General features: G+C 48.6%; 3 non-coding genes and 1 pseudogene across 3 annotated transcripts; all 4 read left to right on the top strand.

Annotated features, from left to right (window-relative positions):
- The first annotated feature begins 3,096 nt into the window (after nucleotides 1-3,096).
- Nucleotides 3,097-3,170, top strand: TRNAN-GUU (transfer RNA asparagine (anticodon GUU)). Its single transcript has one exon. It is a non-coding gene; the product is annotated as a tRNA-Asn (tRNA).
- Nucleotides 3,171-8,603: 5,433 nt separating this feature from the next.
- LOC129007352 (uncharacterized) lies at nucleotides 8,604-18,183 on the top strand (annotated as a pseudogene).
- LOC129022552 (U1 spliceosomal RNA) lies at nucleotides 9,456-9,619 on the top strand. The gene has a single exon (XR_008496464.1). It is a non-coding gene; the product is annotated as a U1 spliceosomal RNA (small nuclear RNA).
- Nucleotides 18,184-18,318: 135 nt separating the features above from the next.
- TRNAE-UUC (transfer RNA glutamic acid (anticodon UUC)) lies at nucleotides 18,319-18,390 on the top strand. Its single transcript has one exon. It is a non-coding gene; the product is annotated as a tRNA-Glu (tRNA).
- The last annotated feature ends 2,111 nt before the right edge of the window (nucleotides 18,391-20,501 follow it).

Here is a 20,501-nt window from a genome sequence, read left to right as displayed (position 1 = left end):
AATGCACCATTGTTGGTGGCAACTCCATTCTTCCCTACACTCAAGCCAAAAAACCAGGTTCTCCTTGAGGCTAGTCTTTTTCTCACAGCACACATCCAATTTGTCAGAAAACTTATGTCTCCTGTTTGGTTAATTACAGATTTTGATCTGCCAAATCTTTCTCTTTCTTGGTGTCTGAATTTTGGCAATGGAGTCTCCTGATACAGGCAGGATCGATTCTACTGACGATTCTCAAAACCGTCAGACATTTAAGAGCCTTAATCTCGGGGTCAGGGTTTGGGCCACCCTTGAACCTTTTCTTTGAGCCTACCCGTCAAAATCGGCCTGGCCAGGCCTGTCTTCAAGGCCCATGGACAGGGTCAGGTCATCCTGACGCTTCTTGAAGCTTCTCCCGCCAGGTCGGCAGCCACCCTCCCCTTCCCTCTGACCTGCAGAGAAGCTTCAGGGGGCATTTATTCAATTTGCTAGGAACCCACGGGCGCAGGTTCACGTGACTCTCTGGTTCCCACCGCACCCACAGCCCTCCTTGGTCCTCTCGCTGTCTGAAGCGGGTAGTAATGTTCCGGGTGAGTTTGGGTTCTGAAGACACCTAGTGAAGGACGGACCGGTAGGGAAGGGCACTGGCCCCTTAGGTCCTTCGCAGCCAGGGATCCGAAAAAGTTCTTGAAGAAATAGAAAGGGAGAGTTGGAAGTAGATCAAAGGGAAAGAAAATCCTAGATTTCCTATCCGAATGCACCATGAAGAGAAAGTCCGCCTCCTCTGGGACGCGTCCTCACATCGCTGGTGAACCGAGTTCCATTCTCCATTGGAGACCAAATCAGTTGACTTTGGCTTGACTCCTAGTGAAGAAGCCCCGCTTTGTCCTCCCCCGTTTAGCTCTTGATCCTGAAGCACTTGATTTTCTCTCCCGGGCTTTCGATGGATTTCAGGGATGCAACTGAGAAATTTGATTTTAATGCACTTAATTGAAGTCAGAATCTTTTAAAGTATTTTTGCAAAGAAAAACGTTTCCTTTTGCAATGAAGACATTCAGATGTGAGGAAAGTCACTAGGCTCTCACAAACACAAATTCCACGTCAGCAGGTAGGTTTGACCCCTCAGGTTGGGCACATTTTCACTGCACTGTTGGAACTTAAGATGAATCTAGGACATTCATGATTAATATTTTTAGGTTTTTAGTACAATTTAATATTTTAAATTTCAATACGCATTCTGAACATTGTATAACCAGCACAAGAAACCGGCTTTACGCCATATTTACAAACATAGGAAAGAAACATGATGTTTTAAAAGAAAATGCTTCCTAAATGGCAATATTTTTAAAGTACCCAGAGAAAAAAAGTTAACCTAGAATTCTATGCAAAAATAAAATTTCAAAACTGTGAGTGAAATAAGGACATTGAAAAACATACAAAAGCTAAAAGAATTCACCAACCCACACTACAAGAAATCTTAAGAGTCCTCCAGGCAGAAGCAAAAAGATACCAGATAAAAATGTGGACCTACACAGAGAAACGAATATTGGAGATGGCATTTAGAAAGCACGTACTACATGTTTTCTTATAATTTAAATCTTTCAAAAAATATTTGACGTAATAAATAAAAGTAAGAATGAATCACTTTTTAAAGCTTACAGTGCATAAAGTAAAAATACATAACACTAGGATAAAGGCCAGAAAGGGAGGCATAATGATACTAGAAAGCAGACTATGATAAATTAAAGATGTATCCCAGAAACCCTAAAGCAGCCTCTGAAATAAGAAAAGGGTTATAGCTAATAAAGCAACAAAGGAAAGAAAACGGAATGAAATAAAAGCTATGGAAACACTATGCTGGAACAACAACCCTCCAGGCCTCCACCCTATAGAAATACACCAGTGGCCAATGAGAGTGTACAAGAATGATGACTGCAGCATTATTTGTAATCATAAAATAATAAAACCAACGTAATTTTAAAGATATATGAAAAGGGTTTTCTTTATTTAACAGACAAGACAATTGAACAAACAAACAATGGAGGCAAGTCCTTTGCCTCAAGGAACACAGAGGGTCATGATGATGCTACTCCTGCAAGGATTTCAGGGTTCCCAGAAGCCTAGTTTTCTGTCTGGTTCTTCTGGAAGATGTTATTCTTGGGGAGCAATAGGTCCTCGAGTTTGGGACTCTTTCAGGTTCTCTCTCCATTTCCCCATTCTGCTACAATAAACAAACAAACAAAAACAATTCTCACTTCCAGAAGATCCCGCCTGTGCCTCTGCATGCGCATTTCAGGAGGTCTGGATGTCTGGTCCACCGCTCCCCGTCTTCTTTCCCAGCTTTTGCTTTTCCCTTTACCTGCTCTCGCCCTACAGCCCCACGGCGGGACAACCACCCAGCTGGGCCCCCGCGGCTCCACCGCGCAGAAGGTGCGACGGAGGCCCTGCCAGTTGCCCGCCCTGCGGGGTGCTGAGAAATCAACGCTTTGTAAAAGGAACTTCCCCATGGAAGAAAATCTGTTGATTTCCGCTCTCAGGGCTCTTCAAAGGACTAAAAGCTAAAGGCGACGATGAATTCATTCGACAAGTCCTAGTCGTGAGCCCTGGTGAGTACCAGACCCTGCTCCCCCCAGGGGACCCACGAGCGACCCTCACCACCATCCCTGCCCTGGTGGAGCCCCTGTGAGGAACACAAGATCTGAAGATGGCAGCGGAAGCTCCTCAGCGGCCCCCACAGCGACTGGGCAGGGTGGGCACAGGCTCCTTCAATGGGTGAAGGCGGCGCAAAGAACCGGAAGAACCATCCCCGGAGCCCGCAGGGCGTTCAGCTTCCCTTGGGCCCCCAGGCGGCTCGGGCTGGGTCGCCCACCGGGGAGTTTCTGGAAGCTTCTGAAGCAGGGGAGGGGCAGGGCGGGCGAAGGCAATTCGGCTGTTCTTCTGGCTCCAGAATCTCCTAACGCGCAGGTGTCCAACGTGACCGGCGCGACTCACCGCTCTAATCTCTCTGGTTTTCCAAGGCCTTGCTCAGTGGTCCTGCCGGGCGGGCCCTGAGAATAGACGGAACGGAGGAAGTTCAGTGAGTGCGCCCTTCCTATATGCCCAGTAGAGTCGGAAGCGCTTGTCTCTGTGGCGCAATCGGTTAGCGCATTCGGCTGTTAACCGAAAGGTTAGTGGTTCGAGCCCACCCAGGGACGCCTATTGGAACTTTTGAAGCATTCACGCATTGTCAATCACCAGATAAATGGGGAAGATTTTATCTTCCCGAAGTCCCAAGCCACTAATTTATGACTGATCCATGTCAAGGGCCCCCACCTTCCCAACCAGATTCTTAACTGGGTATCTCCTGAAATGCTGGGTTTACACCTGTGTAACTAAGGAATCCTGAAACAGAGACCTAGGAACCCACTTCTGGTGTGATAAAATTCTAATTCAGTCCCTTATACGCCTAAACGAGTAATTTACATACCTCCATTTTTTCATATTTTAGTAGTGGGAGTCCACTATTACCTCCAGGATGAGCCTGGGTTTCCTCATTGCTCTATCAATAATGTGACCAGTGGAATCATTCATCCCAATAGTGATCTTCTCCATCATTTTTGAAAACAGTATTTTTCCTCAGTTTATGCATGATTTATTTAACCCTTTTCAAAATGTTTTTGTTAGCCAGGTGTGGTGGCATGCACCTATAATCCCAGCTACTTGGGAGGCTGAGGCAGGGGAATCGTATGAACTTGGGAGGTGGAGGCTGCAATGAGCTGAGATGGCACCACTACACTCCAGCCTGGGCGTTACAGTGAGACTCCATCTCAAAAAAAAAAAAAAAAAAGTTTTTGAGATGATGTTAGTTTCATGGTTTTAGGATTACAAAGAAGGCTGTAGTCACCATTCTTGTACAGATATCTCTGGTCATTGTGGAAATGATTACACTGCAGACATTTCTATAGTGTAGAAAGCTGGATGCGCCATTGCTACATTATATTGCTTACATAATGCTTCTAACTTGAGTCCATTCTGCAAATGTATCTTTCACGGGAGCAGTACCAAATAATATTCCAATATGAATGTTTATAAGAGGAAAATGTGCAGGTGTGCAGTTGAGCTGCGTGCCTCTCCATGGGGCCCATGTGCATAAAATGGTGGCATTAGTAATCATCTGAGAATGGAGTCTGTGGCCCTCTGATGTCAAAAGCTGAGGCAGAGGACATGAAAACCCTTGCTGTACGTCCTCTGTAGTCTGGCCAGAATTATTCCTAGGTCGGTGGTCTCTTATCAGGAGGGAATGCTGCTTGCTTGTTTTGTCAAAACCACAAAGGGAGGGAAAGCATCAGGCTGTTGGTTGATAACAGTAGTGAAGCAAATCTTTCCAAAGGCTTGGTTTGTTAACCCTTAGGAAAAACAATCCTAATTCTTACAAGATGGTGCCATGCATTTCCAGGCTCTTGGTGTCCCAAAGAACTCTACATGACACACAAAGCAGCAAAGCAAAGCAAAAATTTATTAAGCACAGTAACACTCTCGGAGTGTGGAGAGTGGGCTGACCTCTGGGATGTGAGATCAGTATTAGTTTGGTGTACTTTGGGTCTTTGTATGTGTGGCTTTTTTTCTTCCCTTCACAAGGATGTCTAATCATTAGCCAGTGTTTGCCTTTTGATTGATAGGTGGGTTGTTTAGTTACTTTGGCCCTTGTGTGCTTGCACATTGCCTCCATCCCATAATTTTAAGTACATGCATGATATGCAGTCCATATGCATGAGTTTTAATGAGCTGATTATGATATGGAGTCATGTTAAGGATGCTTTTTTTCTCTAATGCACATGCGTATCTCTGAGGAGCTGCCCCTTTACTGGTTTGGATCTCGCCGGCCATGGGGTCCTTGCTTGCTTTTCCTTTTTTTTTTTTTTTGAGACAGAGTCTCATTATGTTGCCCAGGCTGGAGTGCAGTGGTGCAATCTCGGGTCACTGCAACCACCGCCTCCTGGGTTCAAGTGATGCTCCTGTCTCAGCCTCTCAATTAGCTGGGAGTACAGGAGTGCACCACCATGCCCAGCTAATTTTTTGTATTTTTAGTAGAGAAGGGATTTCACCATGTTGGCCAGGCTGGTCTCAAACTCCTGACCTCAAGTTATCTGCCTGCCTTGGCCTCCCAAAGTGCTGGGATTACAGGCATGAGCCACCGTGCCCAGCCTTGCTTGCTTTTTTAAATCTTACCTTTTGTTTTGGCTGCTCAACTTCTGCCTTTTATCTTGCTTCTTGCTCTCCCACACCATCACCTTGCTTTTCTTTCTGCTTTCACTCACTCTGCCTTTTATCCAACTTCCAATTCCCTCTGCTGTTCTCCTGCCTCATAATGGCAGTTAGTGAGAGGAGGTTTTAAGGTGGCATGTCTAACCTCCTAGCCTGCCACATCCAGAAACCACTTTCGAGGTTTCTCTGCAGTCCTGTCAGCCAAGAGGGAGTCCATTCAGTTGGTTGTAGGGCCTAGGGCTTATTTTTATTTCTCAATCCTGACAAGATAAGGCCGGATTAATGCAGATTCTTTGCAGGTGTAAATTTCCCCTCCAAAAGACAGTTTTGCAGAGTTACTTCTGTTTGCTGGCTCTCTGACAGCATCTTAAAATATGCCAAAGAAGTATATTCTGGGGTAAAATATTTTGATTTTCTTCATCTATCCAGAGCTTCACCATGCTGACAGCCTCCAATCCAAGCATACCTGAAGCTTTTCTTTGTTAGTTTGTTTGTTTGTTTGAGACACAGTCTCGCTCTGTCACCCAGGCTGGAGTGCAGTGGCGTGATCTCGACTCACTGCAAGCTTCGCCTCCCAGGTTCATGCCATTCTCCTGCCTCAGCCTCTGGAGTAGCTGGGACGATAGGTGACTGCCACCATGCCTGGCTAATTGTTTGCAAATTTTTTAGAAGAGATGGGGTTTCACCATCTTAGTCAGGATGGTCTTGATCTCCTGACCTTGTGACCACCCACCTGGGCCTCCCAAAGTGCTGAGATTACATGCATGAGCTACCGTGCCCAGCCCCTGAAGCCTTTCTTTTTAAAAAGCTTTCCCACCCTTATGACTGCCTTCAAGTCTCTGCCAAAACGCAAATAACAGTGACTGACTCCCTGCTATAGCAAGCTCAGAATAAAGAGCCTTTGCTTTTTTTCATTTGGGTGGTCTTTGTTTATTTGCAGAAGCTTCAATGTAGAGTTGACAAGGACTCCAATCTTTGACCAAACCTTAGTAGTTTCCTCTGAGCCCTTTTCTCTGTTACTTCTTCGCCTGCCAAGTCCAATTTTAGGAAACAATACTGTTGAGTCTAGTTTATCAAGAGTCTTCGCAACCACCTTTCATAGCTAATCAAGTTCCTCTTAGTAATTTTCCATCCACTGACTTTCTTATCTTGCCAATTGGCTATAATCTTCAACTCCTCCTGCTGTATTTGAGGTTGAGCCCAGTTCTCTGCTGGTCTCTCTTGCCTACTGTAGTACATACAATAAAATCTGTCTCATGTTTTTAACAAGTGTCCAGTGTAGACCCTCAGAAACTACCTTTACAAAATTATGACAATAAGAGAAAGCTGACATGGCTGACTCCATCTCGGTTCCAGCCTCACAGGCTAGCTGTCTTTGCTCATTCCTATGCAATTTCTCCCAAGCTATTTTTGGGAAAAATCGAGTTTATAGTTTAAATCAGGGGTCCCCAACCTTCAGGGCCACAAGACAGGTACTAGTCCATGGCCTGTCAGGAACCCAGCCGAACAGCAGGAGGTGAGCTGCAGGCTTTCAAGCATTGCCACCTGAGCTCCGCCTCTTGTCAGAACAGCATGAGCATTAGATGCTCATCAGAGCTCGGGCCCTATTGGGAACTGCTCATGTGAGTGATCCAGATTGTGCACTCCTTATGAGACTGTAACTAATGCCTGATGACCTGAGGTGGAACAGTTTCATCTGGAAACCATCCGCCACCCCCTTCCATGGAAAAAGTATCTTCCACGAAACCAGTCCCTGGTGACAAAAAGGTTGGGGACAGCCAAAAAGGCTGGTTTCAATGATAACCTTCCCCAAAACTAAATTACCCCTGTAAAACTAATGAAAGATCGCCAAGTTAGGACGATGAAAGGGGCCTGATTCCTGATAAGATGTATGCTTCGTTAAATAATTACCAGCCGTTATTCCAGAAGTCACAAGATTCACAGCTTCCCCAATTACTGCTGTGAAGAACATCACTATTGTAGAAGCTAAGATTGGCCTCTTGAGATGTCTTTTCAGGCTTTTGCATTTCTGACCATTGGATGGCACCATCTGGCCCGAAAATCAACCAGTCCCTTTGCCCTCACCCAGCAGCTGACTCCATGCAGGAGGGCCATTTTCCATGCCCCTGTGATTTCATCCCGAACAATCAGCACAGCGCAAGCCCTAGCCCCCTCCCCAACAAACTATCTTTGAAAAACCCCTTACCTCCAAGCCTTCAGTGAGATTGGTTTGAGTAATAACATGTCGTGGCTGGCCTGTGTCAATGAAACTGTTTCCTGCAGTGCCATGGTCTCCTTGAATTGATTTTGTGTGTACATTGGGCAGGAAGAACCCATCAGGCAGTTACATCTGCAGGACGGTGCCAGTTCTTTCCACAAAGGCTGGTCAGATACCCAGAAAGTATTTCTCCACTACCACCTGGACAATGTGTCTCCCTGTCAATCTCCAGGGAATGGGGCCTGGATCAAGTATTTAGTATCCAGCAGTTACTACCCTGTCACCTAATCCCTCATTTTCAATATTTTGCCAAGCTTCCAGTGGCCTAACTGGCCACCACACCACAGAATCTTTACTTTATGGTCTCCAAGGAGAACTCTCCACTCGATGTTTTGTGATTTGAACAATGGAATAGAACGTGATACTGGTTGGCTGGGGGAGGTCCCCAGACATTGGTGGGATCTCGACCCCAGCCATGGCGTCCAGGCTCTTGACACCATCTCGAGAACAAAGTCAAAGATGAGTCAGCAAATAGTGAAAGAAGAGATTTATTGCAAAGCAAAAAGTACACACTCAAGAAAGGGGAGTTCGGGCATACTCGAGAGAGAACAATGGGTTCTGGGGTTTCATCTTGATGGGTTTCTTTAACCAAGGAGTGGAATATTCATGAAAATTCCTGGGTAAAGGTGGAGATTTCTCGGAACCGCGGTGCCATCCATTTTTACATCAAATATTGGTCTCAGAACTGTCATGGGACCGGTGGGTGTGTGATTTAGTATGTTAATGAGCATATAATGAGGGCCTAAGTAAAACCTCCATCAAATCCAGCACCACAGTGGGTCCACTCAGTCTTAGCCAGCTTGGTCCACACCCTGGTTTTTCAGCGTCTTAACAGCCCATAGCCTCAAGTCATGTAAATCTGCTGCCTAGAATTAGTTATCCTGTGACCACCCGGTAGTATTCCTGTCTCAAATCTACTTGTAAATATTCAAATGGTCATTGACTTGGGCATTCCAACTTTGCTTACTTCACAGTGTTTCCTGCGTAATATATAAGAAAAGATGATCCAGACATTTGTTAAACTTCTCAAATAAGATGTGTCCCAGGTATTTGTGTCAAATTTGGGTGATTTTGGTTTTGTCTTTGCAGAATATAAAAAACTAACATGAGGTAAGCACTAAGGTGTGGAGATGGCTGTGCAAGAGATGACAAAGTCCAACACCATGCTTGAGAGTGTCCAATCATCTCTTCTGGGGCAGCATATTTTTCTACAATACTGAATTTGGAAAAAAAAAAAACCAACAACATCAAAAAAAGAAAAACAAACCTACAAGATTCATGAAACTAGACAACTGTCTTTATAACATTACCAGTGATAAAACCAGTAAGGAAGGCTGGTTTGCAGTCATCTGAGCAGCCTCTTTACTTTCATAAATATGATTTCTCTCTGATATTAAACGGCTTCCAATTGCAAGTGGAATGCTACATCACAAGGATAAGGACGCGAAGAGAACCGGTTTCTTCTGTAATCTGAAACACTCTAGTTTGAGAATTAAAAGCCATTATTTGAAGAAGGGTGCCCCCCAGCTCCATCTGGCCTCCGAAAGGTTGCTTCTCAACACAGGCTAAAGACCAGCTTCTTTGGGAGAGAGCAGATGCAGGGGAGGGAGAGAAAAAGGGAGAGGCAGACGTCATTTCCCCTTGCCGGCTCTGGCAGCGGATTGGTCGGTTGAGTGGCAGAAAGGCAGACGGGGACTTGGCAAGGCACTGTCGGTGACATCACGGATAGGGCGACTTCTATGTAGATGAGGCAGCGCAGGGGCTGCTGCTTCGCCACTTGCTGCTTCGCCACGAAGGAGTTCCCGTGCCGTGGGAGCGGGTTTAGGACCGCCGATCAGAACTGAAAATCCCAGCTGTATGTGAGGGCTGGAAAGGGCTCGAGAGTGCGCAGGGAAGTGACCGTGTGTGTAAAGAGTGAGGCGTATGAGGCTGTGGCGGGGCAGAGGCAGAAGATCTCATACTTACCTGGCAGGGGAGATACCATGATCACGAAGGTGGTTTTCCCAGGGCGAGGCTTATCCATTGCACTCCGGATGTGCTGACCCCTGCGATTTCCCCAAATGTGGGAAACTCGACTGCATAATTTGTGGTAGTGGGGGACTGCGTTCGCGCTTTCCCCTGACTTTATATAGTCGGAAGAATAGGCTGTACGTTACGGTTGTTTTTTTTCCCTTGTTTCTTTCTTTATTTGCGTTTTAGCCTTAAGTGTTAATCCTACAGTGGGAAACTGGGAAATAGAAAGTAACATGTAGCCTATCCGCGGTGGGAGAAAAAGCGAGCATCAGCCTTATTGGCGTTGTAACACAATCTAACAAGGGTGAAGTCCGCTCAGCTCTTCCCTTTCTATCCCGGCTGCTTTTTGCGGGGATTGGTCCGTGTTCCCCAGACTCTTGGTTTCTCACGCTGTGTGAAAATCTTCGTGTTTTTTCCTACCCCCCAGTCACCTCTTACACAGCCTCTGCTTCCAAGCGCAGCCCCCACAGGAGTTGGTAGGATTTCTGTGCTAGCGTAGAAACTACGCAGTCTGACGCTGTTCTCTGGGAACGCTGTTCTCTGGGAAGAAAGCAGGCCTTTGGGGCTCTCAATCCCCAGATTCTCCAGTACGAGAAGAGGTTCTCGGAGCTGTAGCAGCTGTTGGAGAGATCCGGAGAGCTGGAGCAGCAGCGGCTGAGGGTGGGTGCCAGGGTGGGGCAGGGGCAGGCCCTGTCCTCCACCTGCCCAGCCTGGTGCTTTAACCTCTCTCTCACCCAGGGCACAGAACACAGTCGAGACCTGGAGAGTGCCCTCATCTGGCTGGAGGAGGAGCAGCAGGGAGGGCCAGGGCTGGCAGGATGGCCCCCTGGGCGAGCGCCTACTGATCCCCTGTGCCCCATTCAGGAGTGCCAGCCTGGCCCAGGTGAATGCCATGCTCCGAGAACAGCTGGACCAGGCAGGTTTGGCCAACCAGGCTCTGAGTGAGGAGATACGAAAGGTGACCAGTGACTGGACACGCAGCCGCAAGGAGCTGGAGCAGTGGGAGGCGGCATGGAGGTGCGAGGAGGAGGTGGGCATGGGGGTGCAGGGAGGCCAGCTTGACTCAAAAGGAAGTGGCAGTGCAGAGGAGGGAGGACTCAGAAGCCTGGAGAGGGAGAGGGAGCACTGTCTAAGGGAGCATGTTAGCAGAAGTAAACAGATGTCATCACAATAGCTGGTCTTTATCAATGTGTAGCATGTACCATGTGTACCGTGTGAATTGACCTTTATTCCTCGTGATAACTGCATGTGGTATGTGCTATCATCCTCCTCATTTTAAAGAGAGGTTAAGGCCGGTCGCGGTGGCTCATGCCTGTAATCCCAGCACTTTGGGAGGCTGAGGCAGGCAGATCACCTGAGGTCAGGAGTTCGAGAGCAGTGTGGCCAACATGGTGAAACCCCATCTCTACTACAAATACAAAAATTAGCCTGGTGTGGTGGCACACACCTGTCGTCCTAGCTATTCGAGAGGCTGAGAGTTCATGCCACTGCACTCCATCCTGGGCAACAAAGCAAGACTCTGTCTTGAAATGAATAAATACATGAAGAGTGGTTAAGTAACCTGCCCACAGTCATGCAACTGGCAGCTGGGATGCAAAGCTAGGTCCCTTGCATTTTTGCCCTTCCTTGCTGCCTCTTGCAGCCAAAAGAGGACTTGAAACCCAGGTCCCTGTGCAGGAGGGAGCCATGAGGCTTGGGAGGCTGAGCGTGGCCGCTGCGACACAGCTCCGTGTACAGGCCCACAGGAAGACCGAGTCCCTGAACGATGGTGCCTCCCGGGATAATCAGAGATGAGGGAAGCAGGGGGAGGGAGTAAACCCGCTGTCACACCAACACTTCCCTCGGCATGTCTTCCCTCCAGTCCTTCAATGCCTACTTCAGCAATGAGCACAGTCGCCTGCTCCTCCTCTGGAGGCAGGTGGTGGGGTTCTGGCAGTTGATCAGTGAGGTGAAGATGTTCACTGAGAGGTGAGGCCTGGCCGGGGATGGGGCAGCAGCTGAGAGCCAGCCCTGCTCTTTCCATCCAGCTCAATTCAGTTGAATTTCAGTTCAACTCAATACACCTACTGTGTACAAGGGCCTGTGAGGACACAGAGGCCACTTGTAATAACCATTACCACAGTCGTGGCAGTCAGCATTTATTAGATGTTTACTCTGGGCTAGGCTCTTTGTATATTTCATTTCAACTAATATTCATAGCTTCCCTGTGAGGTAGGAACTGTGTTCATTCCCATTTTATAGATGAGGACATTGAAGTGCGGAGAGGTTGAGTGATCTTCCTGAGGTCACACAGTAGTACATAAGTGGCTGAGTCGGAGTTTCAAGTTCCTGACTTTTTTTTTTTTTTTGAGATGGAGTCTTGCTCTGTCACCAGGCTGGAATGCAGTGACACAATCTTGAATCACTGCAACCACCACTTCCTGGGTTCAAGCAATTCTCCTGGCTCAGCCTCCCGAGTTGCTGGGATAACAGGTGCATGCTGCCATGCCTGGCTAATTTTTTTTTGTATTTTAGTAGAGACAGGATTTCACCATGTTGCCCAGGCTGGTCTCGAACCCCTGAGCTCAGGCGGAGCCTTAGCCTCCCAAAGTGCTGGGATTATAGGCATGAGCCACCATGCCATGCCAAAGTTCCTGATTTTAATCCACTAGAATATTCAGCTTTGCTACCAAGGACCTCACAGCCTCTAGTGATGAAAAGATGTAGATCCTCAAAATTCTAGACTGAGGAAGTGAGTGGTTAGTGATATGTACGTGGGACAGAGGAAATGTCCTCGAGGCTCAGAAGGATGGGAGGGGTGGGGAGGTCAGAAAAACCGATTTGTGGAGATGGAATTTGCACTGAGCATCAAGGGATGGGTACGGTTGAAGCAGAGCAGCAGGCACTCCAAGCAGGAGCAAGGCATGAGCAAAGGCATGGAGATGGGAGCCCATGGCAGCCAGGGGTTTGCAACAAAAAGCTGGTACAGGGAAAGGAGAGCCTGCCTCAGCGGGGGAGCTTGGGCCTGCCTGATCTTTGAGCAGGGGTGTCTGATCGGTGTGAGCAGTCAGCTCAACAGTAGTGTTGGGGAGGCCGTGGAGACAGCCCCAAGGCAGGAGGCCAAGGTGTTTCATTCAGTGTATTAAAAACACTTTAGCTAGTAATCTTTTCTTTTCTTTACGGCTCACTACAGCCTCAGCCTCCTGGTCTGAAGCAATCCTCCTACCTCAGGTCCTGTGCAGCTGGGACTACAGGTGCATGCCACCAGGCTTGCTGATTTTTTTATTTCTTGTAGAGTCGAGGTCTCACTTTGTTGCCCAGGCTGGTCTTGAACTCTTGTGCCCAAGTGATCCTCCTGCCTTGGCCTCCCAAGGTGCTGGGATTACAGGCATGAGAAACTACACCTGGTTTAATAATCTTTTCTTAATATCATCAAATAGCCAGTGTCTACATTTTCCATATGTCTCATAAATGTCACAGATAGGCAAGGTGTGGTGGCTCACGGCTATAATCCCAGTACTTCGGGAGACCAAGGGGGTCAGATCATCTGAGGTCTAGAGTTCGAGACCAGCCTGGCCAACATGGTGAAACCCCTATCTCTACTAAAAATACAAAAATTATCCATGTGTGGTGACACATGCCTGTAATCCCAGCTACTGGGGAGGCTGAGGCACCAGACTCGCTTGAACCCAGGAGGCGGAGGTTTCAGTGAGTCGAGATCACACCACTGCACTCCAGCCTGGGTGACAGAGTGAAACTCTGTCTCTAAATAAATAAATAAATAAAAAGTTACAGATAGTCTTGCCTTAGTTTTTTCTTTACAATTTGTTTGAATCCGGATCCATAGACATTCACAAAGTGTGAATGGTTGCTTTGTTTTTTTTTTGTTGTTGTTGCTGTTGTTGTTGTTTTGAGATGGAGTCTCACTTTGTTGCCCAGGCTGGAGTGCAGTGGCAGGATCTTGGCTCACTACAACCTCTGCCTCCTGGGTTCAGCAATTCTATGGCTTCAGCCTCTTGAGTAGCTGGGATTACAGGAGTGCGCCACCACGCCCAGCTAACTTCTGTAGTTTTAGTAGAGATGGGGGCTTCACCATGTTGGCCAGGCTGGTCTTGACCTCAGGTGATCCACCTACCTTGGTCTCCCAAAGTGCTGGGATTACAAGAGTGAGCCACTGTGCCCGGCCCCTGCTTTGTCTTTTAAGTCTCTTTTAACTTATTTGTTCAGGAAACTGGTCTAGCTGTCCTTGGAGATTCTCATCTTCTGGATTTTGCTGGTTGCATCCTTATGGTGTCAATTAACATGTTTCTTTATCCCATGTATTTCCTGTAAATTGGATGTTGGATCTAAAGCTAGGTCAGATTCAGGTTCTTCCACTTGCTTTTTTTTTTTTATCAAGAGTCCATAAGTAGAATGTATTCTTCCAGCAGAATGCCCCTATGCCTGGTGTCTCTCTTTTCAAGATCCAACCCACTCACCAGAGGCTGCAAAAGTGAGCTTCTCATTTAGTCACTCCTGTGTATATTCTTTAGAATTCTACAATGAGGCACTTTCCCTCCTTACTATTGGATAACCAGTGGTACACTTCCTTCAGGAAAGGAAAGGAAAGGATTTAACCTGTATTATGGACTTTAAATACGTTTTTTTTTTTTTTGAGACAGTCTGTCTCCATCACCCAGGCTGGAGTGCAGTAGCACAATCACAACTCATGTTAGGCTTGACCTTCCAGGCTCAAGTGATCCTCCCACCTCAGCCTCCCAAGCAGCTGGGACTATAAGTGTTCACCACTATACCCAGCTAATTTTTTTTTTTTTTTTTGAGACAGGGTCTTGCTACGTCTCAAGAAATGGGCCACCACACCACATTAAAAATACATTTTTAATGTATTTTAAGGCCAGGTGTCATGGCTCATGCCTGTAATCCCAGCACTTTTGGAGGCTGAGGCGGGTGGATCACCTGAGGTCAGGAGTTCAAGACCAACGTGGCCAGCATGGTGAAACCCCATCTATTCTAAAAATACAAAAATTAGCTGGGTGTTGTGATGTGCATCTGTAATTCCAGCTACTTGGGAGGCTGAGGCAGGAGAATCGCTTGAACTGGAGAGGGGGAGGTTGCAGAGAGCTGAGATTGCACCAGTGCACTCCAGCCTGGGCAACAGAGCCAGACTCCATCTGAAAAACCAACAAACAAACAAAAAATTTTGTAAGTAGCATTTAAAATTTTTATATTTTACTTTTGATTAAGTCACATGTTCACATTTCAAAAGGGTACACAGTAAAATGGCTCCCTCTCACCTCTGACCCCAGATATTCCCATTCCTTCCTTGGAGGCAAGCAGCATTATCAGCTTCTTTTTCTTTTTATATATACAATTTTTTTCTTTCTTTTTTTTTTTTTTTGTTCGCCACCAAGTTACCACGAGAAGCATTGTCAGTTTCTTTTTCTTTTTTCTTTTCTTTTTTTTTTTTTTTTTTTTGAGATGGAGTCTCGTTCTGTCTCCCAGGCTGGAGTGCAGTGGCACGATCTTGGCTCACTGCAACCTCTGCCTCCTGGGTTCAAGCAATTCTCCCACCTCCGCCTCCCAAGTAGCTGTGATGACAGGCATGAGCCTCCACAGAAAATACTCCAGCAGGAACTGGGTGCAGCGTACCAGACCACTATAATTCTAATTACAGGGTGTGGAGGTCAGATACGTTTTGTGACTATTTTGTCTCTGTCTGTGGCTTGCTTGCCTTTTCACTTTCTTAGTGGTATCTTTTGATGAGAAGGTGTGGCTAATGTTGATGAAGTCTCATTTGTCATGTCTTTCTTATACCTGTATTTTTTCTGTGTCCTGCTTGTTGGTAGGGTAATCTTTGCCTACCAACAAGTCACAAAGTATGCTTGAAATGCTTTATATCTTTACCTTTTAAGTTTTGGTGTATAATGCACCTGAAAGTACTTTTGTGTGTAGCGTGAGGGAGAATAACATTGTTGGTCTCCCCACATCCATATACAAATCCATTAATTGAAATGATTTATTTTCTCTTATTGAACTGCTTTTATTGAAAACCCATTTATTGACCGTATAGCTGTGGTTCAGTTTCAAGTCTCTTAACTCAGTCTGTTTATCTATTTGTCACTCCTGATGCCTTGTCTATAATAGCTTATAGTAAGCCTTAAAGTCAGATAATACAAGTCCTTGTTCTTTTTTACACATTGCAATAAATTTTGAAATAGGTAATCACTCATAAAACCATCACACACATCAGGATATGCTGTCACTTCATCCGTTTCTGATATGGTTTGGCCGTGCCCTCCCCCAAATCTCAACTTGAATTGTACCTCCCACAATTCCCATGTGTTGTGGGAGGGACCTAGGAGGAGGTCATTGAATCATAGGGGTGGGTCTTTCCTGTGCTATTCTCCTGATAGTGAATAAACCTCCCTATCTGATGGGTTTATGAGGGGTTTCTGCTTTTGCTTCTTCCTCATTTTCTCCTGCTGCCATGTAAGAAGTGCCTTTTACCTCCCGCCATGATTCTGAGGCCTCCCCAGTCATATGGAAATGTAAGTCCAATTAAACCTCTTTTTCGTCCCGAACTCTGTTATGTATTTGGCAGCAGTGTGAAAATGGACTAATACACTCTCATTTCTGAGGGGGACACATCCTCTCACTCACATATGCTGGTTACTGACTTGTGACTGAAGATTCTCTATTGTACCCTCTAGGGACAATACATCTCCAGTTGTCTGCGGGGAGGATGAACATGCAAAAAATCCACAACACTCAGTACAGAGTCTCGATTTAGTCCCATTAGTCTGAATGGGACTAATGCCCTTATAAAGGGACCCCGGGGAGCTCTCTCGCCCTCTTTCTACCCCCTGAGGGTACAATGAGAAGGTGGCAGTCTACAACCAGGACAAAAGGCCCTCACCATAACCCTACCATGTCAGCACCTTGATCTCGGACTTCCAACCTCCAGAACTGTGAGAAATCAATTTCCGTTGTGAATCAGCCACCCAGTTGATGCTACAGTGTTCCAGAAGCCCAACTAAGACAGAGATGGAGTCCCATGGAGGGTCTCTAATTTGCTAAGGTGGTCATCAGGCATGATGTTGCCAGTTAGAAACAGGAAGAGCTGACATTTTGTGTATATGAAAGAAGACAGTGGACAGGCCCATTGTGTCGGCTTTGTCCGCCTTGGCAAACTGGAGAGGGAAACTCGATTCACCATCGCCAACCACGGGAGGACCAGGAGGAACTCCAGAGGAGGTTAGGTCGACTTCATGGTAACTTTAGATCCTGAAACCTCCCAGGATTTTTCTTGTCTTCCCTTTGCTCTCTCTTCTGCCTACCCAACAGGACAGGACTCGCCGCCTTTCTTTCCCGGCAGAAAGGGGTCCGTTGTGGACAGGACCAAAGTGAGCAGCCGGTTTCCCCTACGTGTCCTTCCGGGACTCGGCGTCTGGGGAGCTCAGGCTGACCCGAGACCTAACTCCCGGCGAGTGGGACCAGCAGGAGCCTGGAAGAGCGCGCGCACCGGGGTGGAGGTTGGGCGCAGGGGGGCGAGAACCGCAGTCAAACCCTCTTCTTCCCGGGGCACTGCGCACCTGCCCCCGGGGATGCCGAAGGAAGTGGCCCATAAAGCTTCTCTGCAACCGAAAGAGGCCTGAAGCTCCAGGAGGGCCGAGAGGAGCCCCCTTGAGCGAACCCAGCCTCTGCCTGGCTGGCCCTGGTCAACAGGCTCGGAAGAGTCCGATTTGGAGGACAGAGCGGAAGAAAAGACCTAAAGGTTTCCAATCTCATGATGTGGAGATGTTAAAAACCTCCAATCCTAAGGTCCGACTGTGCGGAGGAGCAAGGGGGTCTGAAGCTGGATCGACCCCCGAGCCTTCATCTGGAGAGTCCTCTCCACAAGCTCAGAGAGCAGGACAACGCGCATCAGTGGTTCTCAAAAGGGGGCAACTTCGCCCTTACACTCCTCTCCCATCCTTGCTGGGACACTAGGTCACGACTAGGGGAAGCGGGGAGGGAGAATGTTAACCCCCTGGCATCTATCTAGTCAGCGGAGGCGACGGATGCTGCTAAACGCCTTACAATCCACCGGAGGGCCCCTCCCCTTCCCCGAAGTAGCCATTCCGCAGAGGTGGAGAGACTCGCGTGAAGCTCAATGCCCACGCACTTAGCCGACGGGAAATAACGAATTGATGACCAGTTGGCTCTTGGATCGGAGGAAAACACTCCAGCGTCAGACGGAACTCTGGAAGTTTTGCCCGGAGCAAACAGAAGGGTGGTGTTGCCATCGCCTAAGGTGGGAAAATGGCAGGTGTCACAGGTTGCAGGGGAAGGTCCGAGACCAGCTGAGGGCCCCGGAGCCTTCCTGGAAAGAGTTTCCCATCCAGCCCGTCTCGGTTCCGCATCCGTCTGATTCCTTATGATGTTGAGGGTGCTGGCGTCTGGGTCCTTTATGATGCAGCGGGTGCCCCCGTCTCACCCCGGGTGCCTCCCGTCTCCCGCCTCCTCCTGGCAACCTGGTGCGCGGCTCCGGACCTGGCGACCCACGACCGGCTGGTCACTTGCTGCCGCCTCGCAAAGGCGCATCTCTAGTTCAGTGGTGAGCTGCGGCCGGGTCGCTGCAACTCGCTCCAGGACTCGGGATTCGGTGTCCCTCACGGAGCCCTCAGTGTGTCGCCTGCAGGCTCTTTTTTTGAAGAAAGCAGGGAGGGAATGGCCTTGTGAGAGACTCCAGGAGCAAAGAGCGACCCTCAAAAGGCCCAAGTCCTTCCAGAGCTCAGGGAAAGTGTCGCTTCTGGCCGAAGAAAGGAGAGAAAGCTCCCTCCCGTGTGTCCCTGGTGGTCTAGTGGCTAGGATTCGGCGCTTTCACCGCCGCGGCCCGGGTTCGATTCCCGGTCAGGGAATTGTTTTGCACTGGCCGCCCTCCCGCAGGAATCTTCCTTCACTAGGCTGTCAGCGGGCCTGCTCCAAGGGCCAGAGGCAGAACAGTCTCCGCAGCGAGGGGCAAAGCCGGGCGAAGGAGGGCAAGTCCTGGTGGACCACCTCTCACGACACACCGCTCCTGTTTATCTCCGTGTCCCTCATCCGCGGAAGCGGCTTTAGAGAGCGACTGAGCGTCTCGCTCAGGTGTACACAGCCGTGCAGAGATGCCAGCCCCCGTGGAGCTGCACCCAATGAGCTCACCCTCTTTCCGTCGCCACTTCGGAGGCGCCTATCGGGCTGAGCTGCGAATAACTAAGAGAGAGGCCAAGCCAAGTCATGGCGTTTGTGCCAGCCCCGGACACGGGCACCGGCCAGTCAGCGGAGCCTCCTCCCCTCCGTTGGCAGCTAACGCGCTCGTTAGGCCTTCGGAAGAGGCGACCGGAGGCGATGCCAGCGAATTTGCTAGGGGGTGAGCGGCGGGTGAGGTCCTCGAGGGCGGTCCCGTTTGCTGATTGAGCGGTAGAGGGAGGCGATGTTCGCTGACCCAACAAGGACAGCAGGTGGAGCAGGCACAGATGGAAAACTGCTGCCGGCGCCCTAAGCAGAAGGCAGGTGTAAAAATCAGCACTAAGACGTCGAAGCGATGGTACCACAGTGAAATCCCACGATGTCTACACTCTACCGAGCACTTGCGCACGCTCCCCCTTTTCCATTCAGCTCTCCCAAGAGGGGTTCAAAGAACCCCGAGTCCACTGTAAGCTCGGGGGACAGCGGGAGCCAGGGAGGTGAAGTGCACAGAGGCAGCGGGCAGAACCGCGGGGGTGAGAGGGCGCGGTGGCTGCGGGGCCGGAGCCGCTGCTGAGAGGCGGCCTGGGTTGTCTTGTGGGGTGACCGTCGGTGGAATCTTTGGTGGAGAGTGGTTTGGAAGAATGGCGAGGGGCGGCAGTGGGGAGGGTGGTGACCCTGAGCGACCGGCCAGGGCGAGGAGGCTGTGCTGTCCCTGCAGGCCATGTGCTCCTTTCCACTTACCTGGCAGGGGGAGACCGTGGTCACGAAGGGGGTTCTCCCAGAGTGAAGCTTCTTCATCTCACTCTAGAGTTGCTGATCTCTGTGATTTCCTCAGTGTGGGAAACGGTGTTTGTGCTGGAAGAGGCTGCGCTCTTTACCTGACATAAGGGGGTTCAAGACTGACATCCCCTCACGCCCACCGGAAAACGTTTACATGGCTGCCTTGTCTCTTTTTTTTTTCCGTCCTAAAGTCGCCTCATCTTCACATCCCCTCATTTTTTCTTCCACACTCGAGAGTGTCTCTCTCTCTCATTAAAAGCTCCATCAAATATTTGAAATATCTCAACCAGAAAGACTGCAATAAATGCATTATTTCACTCGTGGAAGCTACAGGCCAGCTAGGTTGAGAGTTGCTTGATATTTTCTGCTAAACGGTGAGGCATAGAGCACTTGGAAAGTTTCTCTTTGGGACATTGTTTGTGTTCTCTTGGGTTTCCTTGTTTTCCCCAGACAGTATGGCGCTGTGGGGCCAGTGGTAAACCCTGCTTTCCGGCTTTCTGGCTGCAGATAAAGGCCGCAACTGGTGCAGGAATGAAAAGCAAACCAAAAGACACGTGGGTTCGCCCCCCTTGGGTCCAAGATAGAGTCTGACTGTACCAGGATTCAGATTAGAACAGAGGTTGCTGCAGGCACAACGCAGACTACTAACCAGTATAGAATCCCAAGGCGCCCCACACCTACTGCCCATCGTTTTGCTTCCCCACCCCTCTTTTATTTATTTATATATATTTTTTGAGAGACAGAATTTCGCTTTGTCGCCCAGAATGGAGGGCAGTGGCACGATCTGGGCTCACTGCTACCTCCACCTCTCAGGTTCAAGCGATTCTCCTGCCTCAGCCTCCTGAGTAGCCGAGACTACAAGCGTGCGCCACCACGCCCAGCTAATTTTTGTATTTGTAGTAGAGACGGGCTTTCACCATGTTTGCCCGGCTGGTCTCGAACTCCTGATTTCAAGTGAGTGATCCACCCACCTCGGCCTCCCAAAGTGGTGGGATTACAGGAGTGAGCCACCGCGCCTTGTCCC

This window comes from Pongo pygmaeus, chromosome 1 (assembly GCF_028885625.2).
Source record: "Pongo pygmaeus isolate AG05252 chromosome 1, NHGRI_mPonPyg2-v2.0_pri, whole genome shotgun sequence".
NCBI classification, from domain to species: Eukaryota; Metazoa; Chordata; class Mammalia; order Primates; family Hominidae; genus Pongo; species Pongo pygmaeus.
Note: the sequence above shows the minus strand (reverse complement) of the source record. Positions and strands in the feature narration are given on the sequence as shown.